The sequence below is a fragment of the Labeo rohita genome, chromosome 23 (genome assembly GCF_022985175.1).
Source record: "Labeo rohita strain BAU-BD-2019 chromosome 23, IGBB_LRoh.1.0, whole genome shotgun sequence".
Classification (NCBI taxonomy): domain Eukaryota; kingdom Metazoa; phylum Chordata; class Actinopteri; order Cypriniformes; family Cyprinidae; genus Labeo; species Labeo rohita.
Genome location: NC_066891.1, coordinates 7,700,524 through 7,723,928, shown reverse-complemented (window position 1 = coordinate 7,723,928; position 23,405 = coordinate 7,700,524). Strand labels below are relative to the sequence as shown.

The following is a 23,405-nucleotide window of genomic DNA, read 5'->3' as shown; positions in this document are numbered from 1 at the left end:
TTTTTGAACAGTAAGATTTTAATGTATTAAAAGAATCTCTTCTGCTCACCAAGACTGCATTTATTTGATCCAAAGTACAGCAAAAACAGTAAAAGTTTTAAATGTTTACTATTAAAAAAAATCTATTTTAATATATTTTAAAATCCTGTGATTTCAAAGCTGAATTTTAGCATCATTACTTCAGTCACATTATCCTTCAAAAATCATTCTAATATTCTGATTTGCTGCTCAAAAAACATTTGAGCATTATGTTGAAAACAGCTGAGTAAATGTTTTTCAGGTTTCTTTGATGAATATAAAGTTCAGAAGAACAGCATTTATCTAATATAGGAATCTTTAGTAACATTATAAATGTCTTTATCATCACTTTTGATCCATTTAAAGCATCCTTGCTAAATAAAAGTATTAATTTCTGTATTTGTTTCCCCCACAAAAAAAGCTTTTAAATGGTATAGTGTATAATGTCAAAAGCTTTTTATTTCAGATAAATGTTGATCTTTGGATCTTTCTATTCATCAAAGAATCCTGAAAAATGTACTCAACAGTTTTAAATATTGATAATAATTAATAATTAAAAAAAATGTTTCTTGAACAGCAAATCAACATATTAGAATGATTTCTGAAGGATCATGTGACACTGAAGACTGGATTAATGATGCTGAAAATTTAGCTTTGATCACAGGAGTAAATTACATTTTAAAATATATTTAAATAGAAAGCAGTTATTTTAAACAACAACAACAAAAAAATCGTAATATTATTGCTTTTGCGGTATTTTGGATCAAATAAATGCAGGCTTGGTGAGCAAAAGAGAACCTTTCAAAAAAAAAAAAAAAAAAATAAACATCTTCTTACTGTTCAAAAACTTTTGACTGGTAGTGTATGTGTGTTGTTAATACAAATGCAATGCATGGAGTCAACATCTGTATTTCTATTGATTGATTGCTAATTAGCTCCCTAAACTTGAAGTAGCCTTAAACTTAAGATGCTCCAACTTTCAGATAACTCGTGGGTTCTTGGTTTGTTACGAACCGGACGTGTCAGAAAGAGACAGTTCCCGGGTCAGTTGACTCGAGAACCGCTCGATGCGATTCACTTCGTTTCGAACGATTCGTTCGGTCTGTTTTAAACAGCTTCAAAGGATTCTTTAAATAGATGCGGTTCAAAAGAACGATTCGAATGTTTCAGGTTTGCAAGAGAATTTTTTATATAATGTAATAATATTCGCATACATAATATAAAGTGCCTGAGTCAGTCATATATCGTTTACATTGTCTCTCCCCTATGACTGACTGATGTCTGTAATGACCTAATGCATCCTTTCACTGTTTTCTGTTTTGATACCTGCTGTCTCAGTAGGCGGACACACATTCAGCTGGAGTAAACAGCACTCTGCGTTTCTTGCTGACTCACAGAAACTTAAAACTAGAATGCTTGCCTGTGAAGCTGAAAAGCAGATGCTAAATGCCTATCGTATTTCAATAATTCCTGCAAATATTTGTCTCTCACACTTAGATCACTTAAACTGGCAGTTCAATCCATATAATGAAACAAAGTGAAATAAAATGACTTATATTTAATAAATAGTTAATGGAAGGAAATATTTAGAAGTCTTGATGTGACGCTTCTTTTCAAAACATCAGTTGTCTGATGCACTCGTTGTGAACACCAGATGGCAGTATACTTTTAGGAAACGCACTTGTGGTGTAGATGTGTATTGCCCACTAAGAGGGTGTCTTTAAAAATATTACTATTTTTTTTAAAACTATAATGTGCCTTTTTATTAGAATGCTAATATGATTAGGCTTAATCCCACTAATTAATATGTTTCTTTATTTACGCTATAATATTTTGAAGAGAATGCCCATAAATTTTAAAACAGCGTTGTCACACATCACTATCTTTCAGATGTGTATCTGTGTCTTCTTTACAATTTAGAAGTAAAATTCCACTTTTATTTTTTCCATAAAGCTGGAGTAATAGCTTGGATCAGCCAGGCATGTTATCTCTCATATTTGTGGCATGCTTAAATGGATGAATGATTATATTGCAGAAGAACTTTCTTGAGGAATTTGGCACATACAACACTCAGGTCTCATGGTGCTATTAGGAGGTCAGAAGTCAAAGTGATATATACATTCTAAATGAAGTGGCAATTTAACACTCGCATGCCTTTGATGTTAAGGATTTGGAGCTTAAGTGAACCTTTCACTATTTTAAGACCTTACAATGCTGTCCATTGCGCTGCCTGCACATTCTTGGAGTCTTCTAAATCAGCTTCAGAATGATTCAATTATTTAACCACTGGTAAAAAATCACCTTATTTTGTGTGTGCTTTAAGGCACCCGAACCAGTTTGCACTATAAGGCAGGCAGGCGCAGCCACTGCAAACAAGATGGCCACCCTGAGCCTGTAATTGCATGCAGGCAGTAAATGAGGCAGCCCAATAAAGGTGCTGAGATTGTTTTAACAGAGTGAGCTTGGCTGAAATGCGTCGAAGGCTGCGTGAGAGGCAGGCAGGAAGGGGGGAAGGGCAGAGGCGTGTGATTGATGGCACACAGACAGTGTGTTACCGACCTTGCTTGATGACGAGTCTCCCTCAGGCCCATGACACTCCTAACCTCGCTCCTCCTCCCAGGCGCTCCATGTCAAGTGTTTTTGAGGAGATCAATGAGAAGATCTGGTGCAGGCCAGACTTATGTTGGTCAGTCATTTTATCATCTCATTACTAACCTGGTCAGGGATTCCTCTTGCTTGTTTTATTGATACTGCAAAACGAATAGAATGACAACTATTGAGTTTTCTTGGTAATTCGAATTGTTTTCTACAAATCAGACCTTTGTAATCTGTATTAATGTGGATCTACTATGTTTTGCTAGTTACAGCTGACAAGCCAATTAATATGTTTGCTATACCCAGAGCACTGAACAAAATGTATCATAAATTGCAAATCCTTTATAATAATCATTATACATGTAGAATGTAATTTGCATGTTTTTAATATTACTTAATGAATTAATTCATTTTAGCTTCTTCATTTTAAGTTTTCTTAAATATAATGTAATATATTATTTGTTAAATACGCTACCAAAAGTTTAATACAACTGCATGTTTAATACAAACTTGCATAATTATTAATACTTTTATTTAGCAAGGATGCATTAAATTGATCAAAAGTGACAGTAAAGACATTTACACTGTTACAAAAGTTCTATTTCAAATAAATGCTGTTGTTTTGAAGCTTCTGTTCATGAAAGAAGTAAAAAAATGTGTCACAGTTTCAACAAAAATATTAAGCGGCACAACTGTTTTCAATATTGTTAACAATAATATTTCTTGAGCAGCAAATCAGTATATTAGCATAATTTCTGAAGGATCACCTGACTCTAAAGACTGGAGTAATGATGCTGAAAATTCAGCTTTGCATCACAGATCCATCATAAAAATCATTGATATAGAAAGTCATATATTTGCATGTTTTAATATTACTTAATACATTTTAAAGTGAGAGAGAAAATGAAACTGTTTAAATTATTTTATCTTCTTCATTTCAACTTTTCTTTAAAAGAATTTAATATATTAATTTTAATTAATTAATTAATTTTATTTAATTTATTAAATAATTCAATTTAATTAATTAAGTTTAATATATTTACATATTTAGTACAAACATCCATAACTAATAGTACTTTTATTTAGCAAGGATGCATTAAATTGATCAAAAGTGACAGTGCGAATATTTATACTGTTACAAAAGTTATATTTCAAATAAATGTGACCCTGGACCACAAAACAAGTCATAAGGGTTAATTTTTTTCGAAATTAAGATTTATACATCATCTGAAAGCTGAATAAATAAGCTTTCCATTGATGTATGGTTTGTTAGGATAGAAAAATAATTAGCCGTAATACAATTATTTGAAAATCTTAAATCTAAGGGTGCAAAAAATCTAAATATTGAGAAAATCACCTTTAAAGTTGTCCAAATGAAGTTCTTAGCAATGCATGTTACTAATCAAAAAAGTGTTGATATATTTACGGTGGGAAATTTACAAAGCATCTTCATGGAATGTGACCTTTACTTAATATCCTAATGTTTTTTGGCATAAAAGAAAAATGAATAATTTTGACCCATAGTGTATCTACTTACGACTGGTTTTGTGGTCCAGGGTCACAAATGCTGTTGTTTTGAACCTTGTATTCATCAAAGATTTAAAAGAAAAATGTCACAGTTTCCACAAAAAAATATTAAGCTGCACAACTGTTTTCACTATTGTTAATAATAATGTTTCTTGAGCAGCAAAATCAGCATATGATTTCTGAAGGATCACGTGACACTGCAGACTAGAGTAATGATGCTGAAAATTCAGCTTTGGATCACAGATCCATTATAAAAATCATTACTGATGTAGAAAGTCGTATATTTGGATTTTTTAGAGAATTTTTTAATTTGAACCTTTCTTAAAAATATTTTCATATATTATTTGTTAAATACACAAAGTTTGATACATTTCAATGTTTCATACCATCTTGCCAAATTATTAATACTTTTATTTAGCAAGGATGCATTAAAGTGATCAAAAGTGATGGCACAGACATTTATATGGTTACAAAAGATTTCTATTTCAAATAAATGCTGTTGTTGTAAACCTTCTAATCATCAGAAAATTTAAAAAAAGTTAGTTTCCACAAGCTGTTTCCAACATTGATAATAATGTTTCTTGTGCAGCAAATTAGCATAATCAAATGATTTCTGAAGGATCATGTGACACTGAAGACTGCAATGATGCTAAAAATTCAGCTTTGCATCACAGATCCATTATAGAAATCATTACTGATGTACAGTAGAAAGTCATAAATTTTCATGTTTTTAATTTTACCTAATACAATTTAAAGTGTATTCTTTCATTTTAGTTTCTTCATTTTAAATTTTATATTAACTTCTATAATATTTTATTTGTTAAATACACTACCGTTCAAAAGTTTGACACATTTGCATGTTTCATACAAACTTGCCAAATTATTAATACTTTTATTTAGCAATTGTTTGAAAGTGACTATACAGATAGATTGCTATTTCAAGTAAATGTTGTTCTTTTGAACCTTCTTGTCATCAGAAAAGAAACAAATGTCACGGTTTCCACAAAATATCAAGCAGCTCAGCTGTTTTCAATATTGTTAATAATATTTCTTGAGCAGCAAATTAGCATATTAGAATGATTTCTGAAGGATCATGTGACACTAAGGACTGGAGTTATGATGCTGAAAATTCAGCTTTGCATCACAGGAATAAACAGAGTTTTAAAATATAGTAAAATAAACAATTGTTTAAATAGCATGAATAGTTTACAGTATTACAGTTTTTTTACTGTATTTTTGTTGAGTAAATATAGCCATGATGAAGCTTCTTTTAAAAACATTTTAAAAATCTTACCAACTCTAAACTTTTGGACAGTTGTGCATTTAATTTTTTTTTTTTACACAAAAATAACAGAGTTTAAACAGTTGACAACAATTTGAGAACCTCTGATCTAATGGTGCTCCTAATCAAAAAACTGCTTTATTCATTGAAACATATCCATGCATGACAAAATATAGATGATGAACTATGTTACTATGCTTCACAGCAAGAGACATTACATATTCTTGCTTGTGCGACAGATAACAGCATCTTGAATGAGTGCGCAGTAGCATGCATTTACTAACATTGGGTTTTTAGCTAATAGTGGGTTTTCTGGGGCGGGGCAGTTTTGCTTATTTCATGGTGGCATCTTCAGCAATAAACGGGAGAGGGAGTGTAAATGTCAATAACAAACACCCACTACACCCGGAACACACAGTCCTTCCTGATGGAAAGAGACGCAAAACAAAGAAAATGCTAGCTAAAGTGAATCGTAGAAGGGCAGGGAGAAGACGTAAAGTAAAATCTTAAAGTTATCAAAGACCCCAGAAGGGTAAAAGACAAAGAGTGAGGGAAGTGCGTAAGTGACAGAGATAAAGGGACGGAGAGAGGGAGCTGGTGTGCCAAAGAGAAAGGGAGAAACATGAAGGGGGGCAGCGGTATTTAGTATGCACGGCCAAGCTGCCCCATCTGCTTAGCACAGCAGTCCCCATCGTATAACTGTCTGTAGGCCGTGGGCCGCATAAAGAATGTCTCCAATTTGATGTAATTCCGCAAAATTAATGACAGCTTTACCCGGGATGGGCCGTGAGGGAATGATTAGAGTTTGATCATCCATCTGATCGGTGGCCATGCCTGGCCCGAGCAGCGCGTTGACGCATTCTGGGTACACCCTCGCCAGGGACCCGCGCGCACAGACAAACATGCACAAAAGCCCATGCCAAACTGGCAGGCTTTAGCCTCTCATTCGGCTCCTTTAAATGAGGTTTGCAAACATACCTCCGCGCAAACACACCGTTATGGCAGGGGGAATATCTCTCGTGTGCAGTGGCTGGGCTGACCTCCGTTTTAATGCTGCTCCAGGCAGACCTGCGTTGTATTTCAAAGCAAAGGGGTCCAAGCGGCATCTAATTTACTGAAGTCTGAGGTCGCATTGTGGTATTTTACAAGAGAGCTTTACTGTGGCCATGATTGGAATTGGGTATGAGTTTAAGAGAGATGGGGGCGGATTGGGAATTGCAGAGGGGATTGATCCAGGCAATGGATAGAGGGAGTTAATTCCTGGATGTGTGATTTTTTTTTTTTTTTTTTTTTTTTTCTCCTTCCCTCCGTTGCCGTTCCTACCCATCCCCCTCTCGCTCTCTCTCTTTCTGTCTTCCAGGGATCCTACTTTTACAAGCGAGCAGGGGCATTCCTTTTACTAGGGGGCCTGGTGCATCTCTCTGTGCTGGGGACATTAAAGGGAAAGCCGGTGTGTTATCAGTGCAGAGTGCAGGGCTTTAGATCAAGGTCTGTCGTCTGGCTCGCACTGCTCTTCTGGGTTTGTGCCGTTGCGTGGTGCACTCACTGGGTAATTTAAGTGAAGCCACAGATAAACAAGTGATTGACTACAGAGGTGTGTAAAGGACTGACCGCCATGGTGGTTGGAGAGATGGCAGAGATTAGATTGCAACAAACAGCCGACGCTTGAACACCTTTGCGGCGCACTTACGTCGCAACTGTTGAGCCAACGGCAAGAAGAGCATAAGCACTTTGCTTTGAAATTGTAATGGTGCCTTTTGTTCTTGGCGTATAATTGCTGAGTGGAAAAGATTGATACACGGGAAGGAACACGGCGAAATTAATTTCCCATCTGACAAAGACTCTGGGTTTTAACCAAGCTGGAAAAGCGTGACTGCCAGCTACCTGCATTAAAGGCAGCGTGCCAATGCACTTTTAAGGGATGGCTCCAGTGCAGATTTCTGGGCATGCTGGCACTTTTCCTAACAGCGTTTTGATTTTGTCCGAAGAGCTGTCCAGAAAAATAATTGCATGTGAAAGAACAAGCATTGACAATAAGAGCATAAGAAAATATCTTGCATGTGGTTGGATGGAATCGATTCACATAAGCTCATTAGAAAAATACACTGTGTTCTGTTTGCTTTTAACGATTTCATCATGTTTCTCCCTCATTTCTTGTCTTTTTTTCTTGTTCTGTTTTATGTCATTACATTTGGCTTGATCTGTGTTCTCTCCTTAAACTTGTTTCTGAATACATTCGCATTCATCAGTTGCCATTTACCCTCTTGTATCATTGTACTCATGCACATCTTTTCCTTTTCTTTCTTTCTGCACCTCCACTTTTTTATATTTTTGGCTGAGCTGGAGACCTTTCTCTGTGCTGTGACCTTTAGGTTTTAAATGAAGCCCCTCTGCGGCTTGTCTCTCTTCATAGACCGCCAGTTACGAGCCTTGGGAGGACCGCAAAAAAATAACGATTCAGATGAAATGGCCCCTTTAAAAAGCTCTTCCAAATTCCTTTTACATTTTTCCTCCCTGTCCTACTGCCTTCCCTCTTTTTTCTGCCCACATTAATATTCATACTAATGAGGAACATCCTAAAGAGCAAGCTTTGGAAAACCAACCTTAAATAACACAAGCGAGCAACTACACATACACGCAACATCCAGGCACGGTACAGTGAAGCGTATTAATACAGTGAATGCTCATTACTGATGGATTTCAGACAAATGCCACAAATACCAAATGATTTATAGAAATTGGGAAAACATGACTTATGATTATATGTTTGCCAAGGAAGTAACCGTTTTTTCCCCCTATTTAATTACCTTTTATAGTTGCCCTCTATAAGGGGCAATCTTTGAGGCTTTACTTTAATGCATACATTGGCAAAATGGAAAATGAAATTATTCCTTTCATCCAAGATGTGGGCTGTGTTGGGAATAGCATGCTTTAATGGGAAGCAGTTTGAGCTTAATACTTTCACTTCTATATACTACTAACTTTAATACTAATATTAAATATTTGTATAATGATTTATTTATTCATTTATTTATTTATTTATTTTGCCGCTTTACCTTTAAGACTTTTATGTGAACGCTGTGTTTGCTTGTGAAATGGGTAACAGCACTTTTGGCACTCATATAGCCTACGCTTATTCCTCCATATTACTTTACCAGGACTTTTTGGTTGATTTGGTGAATGCTGAATAGAAGCCGCGTTTTCACTGCTTACGAGAGACTATATACCGGAAATCATTCATTTCCAATGGAGAGTCACTAGGGGGATGTGGGTTTTTTGAGATCCGGCTTCACAAACCAAATGAAAGTTCACCACAATTGCCACTAGGGGGTCACAGACAGGGATAAGGCAGCATAAGCACTGACCTGTTAATGTATGTAAGTTTCTGATGTTGACCAGCTGTATTTGTGGTATGGTGAATAAGGCCTTAATAGGCCTTAATAATAATAAGACCAGTGCAATATAAGATTTTGTAAAATGTTTTTAAAGAAGTCTCTTCTGCTCACTCTTTGGATCATTTATTTGATCCAAAGCACAGCAAAAGCTGTCATATTATGAAATATTTTTACTATTTAAAATAACTGCTTTCTATTTTAATATATTTTAAAATGTAATTTATTCCTCAAATCTAAATTTTCATCATCATTACTCCAGTCTTCAGTGTCACGATCCTTTAGCATATTCTAATATGCTGATTTGCTGTTCAAGAAACATGTATTATTATTATTATTATTATTATTATTATTATTATTATTATCAATATTTAAAATAGTTTTTAAATATACAACATTTTTTCAGGATTCTTTGATGAACAGAAAGATCCAAAGATCAGCATTTATCTGAAATAAAAAGCTTTTGTAATATTAAATACTATACCATTCAACAGTTTGGAGTCAGTATAATTTGTGTATGTGTGTATGTATGTATGAATGTGTGTATGTGTGTATATATAATATATATATATATTTTTTTTATTTATTACAGGAATCACAGGAATAAATTACATTTTAAAATATATTCAAGTAGAAAACAGTTATTTTAAATAGTAAAAATATTTCAAAATTGTACTGTTTTTATTATATATTATTATATAATAATATATATTTATTAAATAATATTAAATAACAAAAATAATAATATTGAGAATTTTAATAATGTCACTTTTAAAGTGACATTTTATTCTGTATTCACCAACTTGACCAAAAAGTCTTATTGAAGTAGTATGGAGGAATAACAGCATTTTGATTCGGTCTGAAGAGCTGTCCAGAAAAAGAATTGCATGTGAAAGAACGAACATTGATAATAAGAGGATAAGAAAATATCTTGGAATCCTGGAATCGATTCACACAAGCTCGTTAAAAAAATACACTGTGTTCTGTTTGCTTTAACGATTTCATCATGTTTCTCCCTCATTTGTTGTCTTTTTCTTTTGTTTTTATTTCATTACATTTGGCTTAATTTGTGTTCTCTCCTTAAACTTGTTTCTTAATAGATTCACATTCATCAGTAAAACCCATTTTTAATGACTCCTATAAGATTTAATCACGATTTTTATTAATTATTTTAATATCATGTTTATTAAGCAACAAAGAGCCACCATATAAACTTATGTACTATTTTGTCTAATAAAAAATAATGATATTATTTCATTAAGAGTTAGATGGCATGCTCAATATCAGCAATATCGGCTTACAGCCACTGTTGTACCTGATATATTGTGCTTGGAAAAGTGGAAGTTCAGAAGCATTTCAGTCAAGCAAATTTCATTGCTAACAGAACAATGCCTTACTATTAATAATGGCTGCTGTACAAGCAGCAATCATTCTGAATACAAACAGCACTCCCGTTTGTCACGGTATTAGAAAGACCAGCAAGAAGTTGTCCAGTTATCAAGGAAAATGAGTGCAATTAGATCTGAGAGCGAGCACGGAGGCCTAACACATTTGTGAATGCCTTGGGCGAACTCCAGAATTCAGCTTTACACCAGACAGTGGTCAGCGGGGTTCCTAATGGGAGCCAGGTAATCAGCAGGGCCCGATTACAGAGACTAGATGTGCAGAGTGAACACACACAGAGCAGCTTATGCAGTGATTTGTAAGGCTAAATTAAGACAAACAAGCTTGTTTCACACACATCCACACCTGCACAGTGTTATCCTGTTTACACTGATGCTCCAAAATGACTTTAAACATGTTAAATGCACATCAAGGACAGGAAAATATATAGTATCTGAACCATTCAGGGCTGTGTTTTTCAAAAGCACAGTGAGCTAAGTTGATCGTAGAGACCATTGGTGGCAGTGGTTCTACGATCTACTTAGGCTTACGATGCTTTTGGGAAACGCGGCTCGGGTCAGCAACGAAGCGGCGGCCATCATGTACAGCATGTTGGTGTTGAGCGTTTTGCTCTGGAAGACATTAACACTCCAATTTACTGCATTAGGAAGATCGTTGGCTTTGAGCACTTTAGAAGCACACATTTTCCGTTTTCAGATTCCTTCTCGTAAAATTCCCACCACCTCTCTAGACACCCAGAGTGGAAAAAAGATTGATGGAAAATTTCAGGGAGTTTCAGCCTAGGTGGAGAGAGATGAAAACGGAAAGGTGTTGATTCTGCAGTTACTCAACGTTAATAAAAAAAGAACAACCCTGCAGGGTTTTGAAAGCATTTACTAAAATAACACTAAAAGCATTAGCATCATGCTAAAGCTAAATTAACTCCTAGACCTGTTTCGGCATAATAATAGAGCCGGTGGATATATATGTATATATATAATTTTTTTTATTTTTTTGTAACAGAAATAGAAAATAATACTTTTATTTAGCGAGGATGCTTTAAATTAATCAAAAGTGATGATAAAGACATTTATAATGTTACAGAAGATTTATATTTCAGATAAATGTTGTTCTTCTTTCTATTCATTAAAGAAACCTGAAAAAAATTCTGCTCTGCTGTTTTCAACAACAACAATAATCATAATAATAATAAATGTTTTTTTGTGCAGCAAATCAGAATATCACAATGATTTCTGAAGGATCATGTGACTGGAGTAATAATGATAACAATTCTGCTTTTAAATCACAGGAATAAATTACATCTTAAAATATATTTGAATAGAAAGCAGTTATTTTAAATAGTAAAAAATATTTCACATTTTTGCTGTTTTTGCTAAACTTAGATCAAATAAATGCAGGCTTGGTGAGCAGACGTCTTTAAACAATATTAAAAATCTTACTGTTCAAAAACTTTTGACTGGTAGTGTATTCTAAAATCACATTAATTTAAATTTCTTGTCTATTTATGTAGACAGATACAAACAGGGATTAAAATGCAATAAATAAGCATAAATAATAAACATAGATAAAAATTTTTGTGGGTGTTCCTACCCTCAGGTCTGCTCTAATAGCGTCAGAGGGCACTGGATGTCTGTGTTGAAGAGTCATGTGGAAAATGAGTGTGACTGGACCTCATTCCTCTGTAAATCCTCAGCGTATGATTTGTGGTTATGATGAGGTAAGGAAACATCATTCTACACTGAGGTCCACTCAAACAGTCACTGTAAAGAAGAAAAAATGGAGGAGAGTGGAGAAAAAAGCAGCAAAGAAAAAGTGAACTGAGAAGAGAAACAAAAGCAGGGATGAAGCATAAGGTTGAAATTCTTGCAATATTATAAGCAGTAGCAATGCCAAGGTTATGGGTTTGATTCCCATGGAATGCAATGCGAGTCATTTCGGATGAAAGCATTTGTAAAATGCATAAATCTAAAGTATGTATAGAAAGAGAAATGGCTGCAAGTGAAAGAATGGAAACTGAATGTGAGAAAAGAGAGGAGAATTTAACACTGCTTCTGCAGTGCCATTCAGCATAGTGAAATAATACAAACAAATATATGTGGACATCTGCATTCATAAAGATCTGGGGGGGAAAAAACGAAGAAGAAAAAAAAAACACCAACTTGTGTACGTGCATGATTTGTAGCCGAAAAGGAAATTCTCCAGCGGCGTTCCATAAGGCACTGCCAACACATAAACAATACCTCACCAATTCAGGAAGAAATGTTGGTTCCACTGACACATAAAAAGAGCAGTTTGCCATGGAGACATAAACACTGAGCACATAAAAATTTAGCCACATAAACTCTGCACTTAATGTCTGTCGTGTTTACGGTTAAATCGGACATTTCATCAAATTCATTGTCACAATTTAAAGAGTGGCCAAATGAATGCCACATTTGGGTAATCTGTGGTTTTTGATGATGTTCTACTGGCGAAGAATACTTAAATACACAATTAAAAACAAACACCAGTCGTTACGACAATAACTGAAAAAATGACTGCTTTCGAACCATAACAGGCCGATAATTCATGCTTAGGTTTTGAGAACCTATGAACCTATCGAGATATTAATAGTATTAATCAAAGCAATGCTGATAATGTAAGACTGAAGAGATTCTCTGATGAAGGATCGAGCATGATACTCGAGCCAACATTACATATTCAGAAGGCAGTATTTTGGTACAAGTTTGAGCCTCTTAAATATCACTATAAAACTATGTTGATTGAACTGCAAATCTCCCTGAGAGGTCCAATAAATGTAAAAGTGATTTATTTCAACAAAATCAAAGTCAGTTCGACCAGGCGGCCAATTCATTTCGGTGATATTTCGCCGAATACGCCATGTAATTCATGCAGAGCGAAAGACCCTCCCTATGAAGGCATTCCTTCGCTCTGAACACACCCCACCATTGTCAGAGATCTGCAGCCTGGCGGCCACCTCACAGAATGTTCTAGTTCAGGTTCAGTGGAGCTCAGAGCCTCAGGGAACCGAGAGGACAACGATTCACACACCTCAGCCTGCAATGCGGTGCCACCAACACATATATATGTTAGCCTGGTGCTTTCTCTCAGCTGCATACGTATATATATATATATATACAGACACACTCGCCCTCCCTTTCCTTATCACAGAAATAAGCATTTTTACAGAGTTTTAGCTATAAAAAGGCAGGAGCAGATAGCCCATAAATCTGGTCATAAAAATGTTAAGTTGTCAGAGGTGCCATCAGCTATCAATCGTGTGGTGGGAGGCTGGTGGAGGGGAAATCGGTGATAAAAAACAGCATTTTAGGGAAATTATGTCTAGTCTTCCATTTGCAAAGTGCTGCAGTCGTATCCCACCAGAATCTTAATCACGGGCTCCGATGCGGGCGGGTAGGAGAGAGGAGAGAGTGTATGTGTGTGTGTGTGTGTGTGTGATGCAGGAGATCCAGGGAGGGTGGGCTGGTGCCTGAGGTGGAGTTGGAGATGGGGGGAAAGAAATTATACAACTAGCATAAATCTCCTCTACAGTCTCTCAGTCTTTCAGCCCCCTACACACACACACACACACACACACACAGTCTCTCATCATCATCTCTCTATCTCCCACTTCATCGCATCTCTCTTTTCCTCTCTCACCTCATTTGCACTCTTCCTCCCTTTTTCTTCATCTTATCTTCCTACATCTAATCCCCTTTTCATCTTCTCCATCTATCTGTTATTTTCAGCTCCGCTGTGATTCGTTTCCTTCCTTGTTTCATTGATTTGCTGCTTTGTTGTCTCTTTTGCTGTATTCCCGACTGGATTGGTGGATACAGATTGACATGTCTGTGGGAGGCAGTGAGTGTGTGTGTGTGTGTGTGTGTGTGTGTGGAAGTAAGAATATTTCCTCTTAGGTACAATTTATTATGCATTCTGTCACAAGGCGGCATTTGTGATGGGGCACAGGATTACATGTTCATTTATTGCCACTGTATTTTAACGGCACAGATAGATTCATAGATGCGAAGTAAAAAGCACCTGGTCATGGCAGCGTTTTCCTGCTCCTCATTGTTATCCTCACCGCAAGCCTGTAAGGCCGAGTGCTGGCCATTGACTTGATGAATGCCTGAATTGTCAGATCTGCGGCGCCGTTTTTTAATTTAAGGTAATTTTGTTAATTAATTTGAAATGGCTCCAGAGTGCTTACAAGATGAGTGATGCCTCCTCAGAAAAGACACACAGATAGAGAGAGAGACGCATTCACATTTTGCACCATTTAGGCTTCAAAACATTACATGCAAATCCATTTGCTGAGTTTGGCATGAAACAGCAACTAAAAACACTACAAAGAGTGAAAGTAGGAATCCAAAATAAACATCTGAATTTCTACTTATCACTGGTTGCACTTCAGGATCTCAGCAAATGCGGTTCATCGGTGTATTTTGTTTATCATGAGTACTGAGTATTCAGAATAATCGCACTCATTTAATATTCTGCGTTTTGCATATTGTGTAGCAGGGAAGGAAACATATTCATACACAGGGCCCTGTTTCAGCTGAGGCTTTTCAGTCATGAGGAAAATCCTGCTTGATGTCTCAGGTGTTGTGCTGCCACCTATAGTCTCACCAGAGGACTGCAGGCTGAAACCAGTGGCCTGAATATTCAGAATATTGAAAATCAGCTTTACTTTATTAAATGTGATTGCATTCTCACTGAAAGTTAAAAAACAGAAATATTTTGTGAGCTGACTTTATAGGCCAAAATACAGCCTAATACAAAGAAGTATCCTTACTAAGGATGATAAATAGTATAAAATTTCTATATATTTTATTTCATCTTTGCATTTACTTGTATTGTTTTAAAGAATAGTGAAGTATATTTGAACAAAACTACGCCTCATAGTGCACAAACGTGTTATTGTGGCTTTATAAAACTTAAACACATCAATTACTTTATATAAAGTCAGCTTTATTAGAACATAATAAGCAAAATAAATAAGCAAATTGTAACATAAAAATTGATTGAAATGCTAATAGGTCTTTAAATGTGTACAAAGAAATTAATGCAAGAAAAATTCTGACATGCAGGAACATGAAATGCTAAAACATGAACGGCTGAACATTTTTGTGTGCAAACTAATAAGATTTAATTATAACCTTGGGTAAAATAATGCCAGAAGATTGTCAAACAACTTGATGCTTACATGTCAACGCTGCGGCTGTAGAGCAATGGGACACCTCCCAAAGCTATACAGTTTGGATGTCTTAGACACACCCTGTCCCATGTTTGAACCTAACAATATGATGAGTCAATTCAGATGTGTTTGGCTAGGAAGACTTTCAAAATGCATACTGCTGGGGGGCCTTCAAGACAGGGTTTGGGGGGAAGGGCAGCATGCTGCAGTACTTCATTATGCCACCAGAGGGCGGTGAAATATTCACAAAACACAAACACGTGCATTCTGCAGTATGCAGTTCCAGTGCAGCACTTGCAGTGTGTGTATCTACAGGAATGTATTTTGAGAAGTATATTTTACAGTTGTTAAACTGTATTTATTATTATTAGCGTTAGTAGTAGTAATAGTAGCAGTTGTTGTTGCGATAAAAGCAGTAGTAGAAGCGGTGGTGGTAAAAATAGTGGTGGTCGTAGTAATAATGATAGTAAAATATTTATTTCTTCTGTTTATGAGTCTTAAACTTTTCAGATTCCTAGCTGGACACCGACATTTGTGAATGAAATGGGCCATGTTGCAAATGATACGTTTTTGTCTTTCAACTCTTAAGAGGGTATAAATACATATATTCATGGTTCATGTCAACTTATAGGCCTTTAACAAGGTATTACTCCCAACATTTATCATTTAAGAGTTTGTGTTAAATAAAAAGGACTTGGTTGGGGCCATCTTAGTGTAACCATCCCAAACCACGGCCAAATTACAAACTGCCAAAGCATTTGAGATGTCTTTGACTTTCCAAAATAAGCCTGTAAGCTGCAGCTCAATGACTCTCAAATGTCACGCTATAATTTTTCCAGCCATAAAAATGTGAATGGATTTGTATTTCTTTTTAATGTTCAGGCAGTTTATCACTGATAATTATTAGAGGCAATAATGTAACTGTACATAGGAACTGTTAAGTTAACTCATCACGATGCCCTTTAAAATGCAAATGTCTGTGTTAAAAATATAGAGAGATTCACTGAGACTTTATTTTCATTCTCAACCACGTTGTAAAAAAGAAGGGTAAGAAGAGCGAACGGCTCACTTTAGCTAGTGAAAGACTAGTTATGCACTATGAAGAAATGGAGAATGTTTACCTCGTAAAGCAAGATTTACACACAACATTTATTAAACATTTCTGACCAGCCTTTCAAGAGAATGATATGTTGTGAATTATATGAGAGATTTTTACTTTACTCTAAAGTAATCTCTCTATCTGTGTGTGTGTGTATGTGTGTGTGTGTGTTTGGTGTCTGTGATCATGGGTGCTTGGTTTTAACTTGTTTTGTGGGTCTGTGTCACTTCTGGTTCCCCAGGCCTCCATACAAGCTTAGTCATAAAATGCTTTTTTTTTCAGGGCAACTGTGTTAAAAGGAACACCTGTAACTCGATTCAGTGTTCTGGGCCGGGATGCCAATGGCATCTTTACAGCTCTTGGAATGAGGACACACACCTAAATAGACACTTTGTGTATACGAGCGAACGCCGCACAGATACGCATTCCCCAGCCGGAGAGAGGCCATGATGTCTTGAAGTGTGCATGTGAATGGGCACCATTTTGGCTCGGCGCGCTTGCGTGTGTGTGTGTTTGCACAGGCCCAGCGCGGAGGGGGATGGGAAAGCGCGCGAGGGCCCTGAGGATTCCTGCTAATGTTTTAGTCATTCGCTAGCCCCTGGGCTGGCAGACACATTCAGTGCAAAAAGCATTTGAGGGCCTGCAGTGATTTACCATTTATTTGGACATCTGCACGGAGCTTTTGCACCTCCAGCAATGTCTTGCTTTCTTATTTACGCACAAGCGCACAACCTGACCTCTGCTCGCCGTTGCACACTCCCCCCTAATCTTCCGGGCTGATTCACCAGCAAAGTATCCGCGCGCACTGTCATCTCACCTGCCCGGTCGTAGCACATTAAATCACGTCCTCTTCAGATCACACCTAACTCATGCGGCGAGTGCTCTCTGGCCTCGCTAAAATCTGCTGCCCTGCTGACACCCAGCACATCTTTACCAGCTGGGCTCATCAATCCTACTGACAGCTGCCTGGTACTGTGCACAGACCTGGATGGCATCCAGAAAAGGAAACCAGTTTTTTTCTCTCTCTCTCTCTGCCTCTCTCGCTGACATGACATCCACACCCTGCACAGAAAATACCGTCCACGACTCCATTCTGGTAAATATGGAGGCATATTTGACATTTGCCCCCAGAAGCAGTAGCAAAGTAATTTGTTGCACTTTTCTGTCACGCTAGGCCACAGCTGCCGAGAGTCTAAGAGTGGGAGAGGGGATGGCCGTCAATGACAGGTCTGAGTGCTGTGGGTGGGACTGCCTGTGTGGCATGTGTGTTGAAAGCGATGGCCAGAGGCCTTCTGTCTTTTCAAAAAATATGGTGTTATTAGCCCCCGTCTGTCCATAAGAGACACGCAGGCACACTCGCGCACAAACACAGCAGGCAAGCCATAATTAGCAGACGAGCAGACAGACAGGATAATTGGTGGACGCTATATGTTCACAGCTCTGGTTCAAGTAGGGCTTGCCACGGAGTGTTTTACACCTCAAGAGGACAAATAGCTTGAGGAAGCAAAGTACGGATGGATTTATTGGTCACCTCTGAGTCTTTTGTTTTGAAAGGCCGACAGTAAATCAGAATGTCAGCTTTAAAGAATGGAATGACTTTCACAATGTTTGACACTTTTGAAGAGTCGATTTAAAGATTTATTTTTTTATCTGCCGTTGCTATTTTTGAAACAATACGTCTTCAAAAGAGCAAAAAACTCTGAAATGTGCACTGGCACCCTACAACGGCACTTCTGATGTGTTCTTGGAAAGGCATCAGTAGCAAAAGCGGTTTCAAGATCGTTCATTCTATACCACATGCACTAGAACATTCTGACCACAGTCAAAAAAAAAAAATCAATGGTACACAAACACATGACCACTAAATTCCTTCCAGTCTTTGCTTTTTAACAATATCCATAGTGTGTTTTAGCAGTGAAAATATGCTTGTCGTTTTTGACTGATGAAGAAAGATAGGACGGGGGGAGGTGAAGGTAGCTCAGAGGGAGGGAGAGAGGGAGAAGAGAAAAAGAGAGAGGGGAAAGAGAAGCCGTGGGGGATGCTGCGTTTGGACATGACATTGTAAAACCTGAAGGCCTTTTATGACTTTTAGTGCCAAGGAGAATATACCACAACAAGAAGATCTCGGCTCACGTCGCAAACCTGTCTTCCTGCCTCTCTTTATCTGTCTGTCTCTCCGTCGATCTTTCTTTCAGTCTGAAGATAGGAAAACTTAAGAACGGTGGATGATGTAATTAGTTTCATGTGGGTTTCAGGCTCTGTTGGCATACAAATGTAGCAGCATGTTGTTTGAGACATGTTTACAGCCAAACATTATGTCTTCCTATAAAAGTGTTTTGTGATAAAAGAACACTGGTAACTGTGGGACAATGATTAACATCACAGGATGAGAGAGGAAGTATGAAGTGAAACTGGATGTGATCCAGTTTTGAGTCATGTGGGATTTTGATTGCCCTCATATTTTAGAACAAATCTGTCTGTGGAGAAGAAAAAAAACTATATAAAACATCAGATTGCTGCAATGATGATATTTAGTAATGAACATTTCAACTACAGTGCCTTCACTGGAAGGTTGTAGAAATCCACATGCCTTAAAGAACATACCTGAATAATGGATTATTAAGTGGGGTGAATAAATTCTATCAGTAGACACATTATATAGTGTCCAAGTTCTTGAGGAACAGCTCAGATTTGGCTGGAATGAAGAGAGCATTTATGATGCAGTGAATAGGGAGCGTGCTTTTGCTTCCTGCTTGGCTGGCACTTTCCTCTGGCTTCGAAGTGGCTCGATCCAAAGGGCAAGACCTTGGTTTTGGCCCTCGCTGCTGTCTGTTTACCATCCCGTCTCATAAACCGCCCCGCCGCGCCATCCAGCCACCCCTCAGGTACTCATTCAGCCTGCAGCGAGTCTCAGCCAGTCAGCACAGTAAACACCCAGATGTCATTACCTGAGAACAGCAAGCCATCAGGAAAAGCCATTAAGACAAGTGGACTGTACCGCGTGGACCGACAGACGACTATGTGTGGTGGAAAAGTAACTGAACTGGATTATGTAATGCTTTTGAGTGGTTAAACTTAAATCAAGTAGTCTTTGTATATTTAGAATACCTCTTCAAAGAAACACATGTTTACGGCAAACTGGTTGGTTGCAAACAAGTTACAAAATCATTACAAAGCAGCATTGCTTTACATATTGTGATTATTACATATTATTATAGATATTATGCATTTTATTGTAATGAATAAAATTGGGCCTGTAATATTAGGATAATTTGTATATGGAATGTATAAATCGTATTTGCTCACTACTAACATAAGCAAGCCCTCCCTTTCTAAAAAATAAAGTCTTGGAAGCGAGCAAAAACGAATTCCTGCCTTTTTTTTTTTTTTTTTTTTTTTTTTTTTTTTTGCTTTGAATTTGTGGTCGATTCGTTTGTCTCTGTGTGAGTAAAGATCGTTTGCATCGTTTTGCATGAGCCAGCTTGAATGCCATTACATTTTTAGCAAGAAAAACTCACAGACTATTTTCCCTGTTCATTTTATCCATAGACATTTCGAGAATTAAACAACATTAAAAAAACATCGCTAAACTAAGACATTTGTTTCTGAAAAGTTACTTGTCGGAAATTCGTAATTCGGACATGACGTGAAAACCGAATTACTTATATCTACTTTGTGTAGTTTTTATTTACATACAAGAATAAATTGCTAATAAAACAATTTTTACATTCAATGTTTAATTCAACAGGTTTTCACCTGTCTTGACCATAAAATTACAACGCACTTGCGCACGAAACATGCGCAAAGAGAATAAAACCACAGGACGCCAACACACAATTTTAAATAATCGTTAAGAGATCGAGTTTAGTTTAATTTGGTAAAGCGTTAACTCGTTCACAAGACAGCCAAGATGTCCCTATTAAAGTTGTAAAAACAACAGTGAAGAAATGAATGAAAAAAATGTGTCGGGTGGTTGTCATATTTCCAAAAGTAATACATACCGATTATTTACGTATATGCACACTATTATTAGCTGTTCAACGCTCTGATTATTATTTAAATAATATGCGATGCCATGAAATCCGGTTAATTCAGTGACTAATCAAAAGCGTTCATTACTGCGGCCTAGAAACATGTGAACTCAACTGATTTTATGTGGAATTAGCAACCTTGCAAGAGGGCCAACAAAGCATCGATGACTCTGCAACTCTTCTTAAATGGTAAGCTAAATGTTTATGTCTTTGGCCACTGTTACGGAATTGGTATTTGAGGCTTTCTCACAATAGTTTGATCCTCCAGTTATGTCCTCATTCTTTTCATTAAGAATGATAATTGGCCAAATAATTTTATAACCAATCGTGTACATTAAGGTGAGTGCATTTTCACTACAGCTCAATGTCTTTTAAGTCACCAATGTAATTGGTGTTACGTTTTACATTTCAAAGGGCTGCTAAAAAGAATGGAGACTTTATCATATTACACTTTGGGTCTGAAACTCAAATTTACATTTACGTTTAAAATTTAATCACTATTAAATAATAATTAATTTAGTTTTATTGGAATGTGGTTCTCATGAGCAGCACATTGTAAAAACTTGTACTTTTTTGACACAGTTTGTGACAAAAGTAATTTACCTTGTTATGGTCCACCCTCTGGACATTAGGAAAAATTTCTGACCTAATCTTTAATGACACAGTTTGACAGATTGGAAAAATGATGTGAGAAGGTTGGTAAATTGTAGGAATTATATTATTATGTTTTGGGTTGATCTTTTTGTCCATTTTGTTATGCTTCAATGTAGTGTGTGTGTGTGTGTGTGTGTATTAGTCAGGATTGTTCCAATGATGAATTTATGTTATTTTTAGTATTTGACTGCTAAATTAAATTCAGAGTTGAATGTCTCAAGTGTGTTTTAGTTTAAATTGTAAAGCCCTACTTGTGAATTTTTAATATATTATAAAGATCTTCATGAACCCATATGGTATAAGTACCATCCCAAATATAAGGTGTTGTGTGTGACTGATAGCATTGATCCATAATAGAATAATTTGCATGCATATTCATACCCAGTCGTTTTAGGTCTGTGCTCTTCCTTTGCTTAGTTGGGAGTGGAAAGACAATAAATGCAAACCATTGCATGTGGCTTTGTAACAGACGCTGTCCAAATCCAAATGTTTTAGCCTATAAGTGGGAGTCGAGGCTTAGCCAAGAGACACAGATAGTGACAAACGCTCCCTGGTTATTTAATTAGAGGCAGCTCTAATGTTTTCCATGTTTCTCTGGAGTGACTTGCGTACTGTAGGGAGGGGGAGCAGTGACATCAGTGACTTTAACTGGAACCAGATGGAGACTAATTAACAAAAGGGCAATGCTGTAATGGAAACTGAATCAGTGCTCACATACAGGTGTCAAAAAAGATAGAGGAACAATACCCAGTCATAGCTGAGGGGAGTAGAAATCACACCAGGTTGCCTCTCATGGACCTGGTTCAAGAGAGACATTTTTTCTCTATTGGGTCATGACTGGAGACCAGAAGCTTAGCTTGAGTACTTCAGCAGTGTGGCTTGGGTTTGAGGCCTGGCCTTCACCACTTAAGGCACAAACCAAGCTGAATTTTCCAAAAGCTTACTGTGTACTGTTTTGCATGACAACGAAGCCTTTTGTCATTAGTACGTTTTCTTTTACTGTTGAGTGGAATAACAACTGATGCTTGGTATAGACGTGACAGGAGACTAAAAGGATTAGACATGGTTGCGTGTTGTGATTCATGTAAAAACTAGAGGTTTCTTGGAAGGATGATGATAAGTGTAGACTGATTAACGCTACAAAATGATGTTGCCTTAGTCTGCGGTGAACGCTGTGGTCAGATGCAATTCAGTATTGTCATAAAATGCCCAGCTTGGCTGATTGTTGTGCATTAGTGAAAAATCTGATATATGTCTTTAAGGCCAAACAGATATAATAGATACAACCATACTTCCCCAGTTGGTTGATCACAGTACATTAAGTTTTCTGACTTGTTATATGTAAATATGCAAATGAGCCATAGTCTAATTAAATATGCACTAATTTGCATACATTTCTAGAACAAAAACCTGAACATTGGTTGAAGCCAGATTAAATATTGATTGTTTCATTTTGATGTGAATGTAATTGAAATTTACAAACGCAAATGGATTATTAAAGAATAAATGCACTTAAATGTGTATTTTGGATGTCCAAATTTTGGAGTCCGCTCGTTTGAAAGCAAAATGGCCCAAAATCTCAAAATTAATAGATGCATGGAAAAGAAAAAAAATGTCCTACTACATTTCAATTATGTAATCAAATTAAACTCAAATGGTTTGTGTCAAATGGTTGTCTTATATTTTGAATCACTGAAATGCATAATGCTGCTATTTGAATTACAGAAATACTTTTACTTTAAAAAATAATTTGGCATTAACATTATCTTTCCAGTGTTTGCTGTGATGATAAGGCCTGTAAATGTGTTTTCTAGGTTCATATCCGCATTGGTGTTCCATACCTTATAATACCATGAAGGGGTGAAGTCATCCACAGTTTTTGCATAGCCTTTGATTTATTGTTTATATGAAGGACAAATGGTGCAAATCAGAATAGTGTTTTATGGAGTGATGTTAGACTTGATTAAAGAATGCTGACATAGCGGCTAACGTATGGGAATAAGAAGTGGTGGTGCCATTTTATTCAGGTGCTCTACACACTGAAAAGCATTTTTGGATACTAAGTAAAAGCCATAGTAACAGAGTTAAGAACTGTTGTTTTTCAACTTTACAACAGTGTTTTGATTCCTAGATGACATCATAACCTGACCACCTTTTTCTGTTATCATGCAAATTAATTAGATTCTATGATATACAGGCTTGTGGT

General features: G+C 36.7%; 1 protein-coding gene across 1 annotated transcript in view; it reads left to right on the top strand.

Moving 5' to 3' along the window:
• The window catches only part of hoxc12a (homeobox C12a), an 83,801-nt gene that overhangs the window by 30,670 nt on the left and 29,726 nt on the right, over window positions 1-23,405 (top strand). The window lies entirely within an intron of this gene.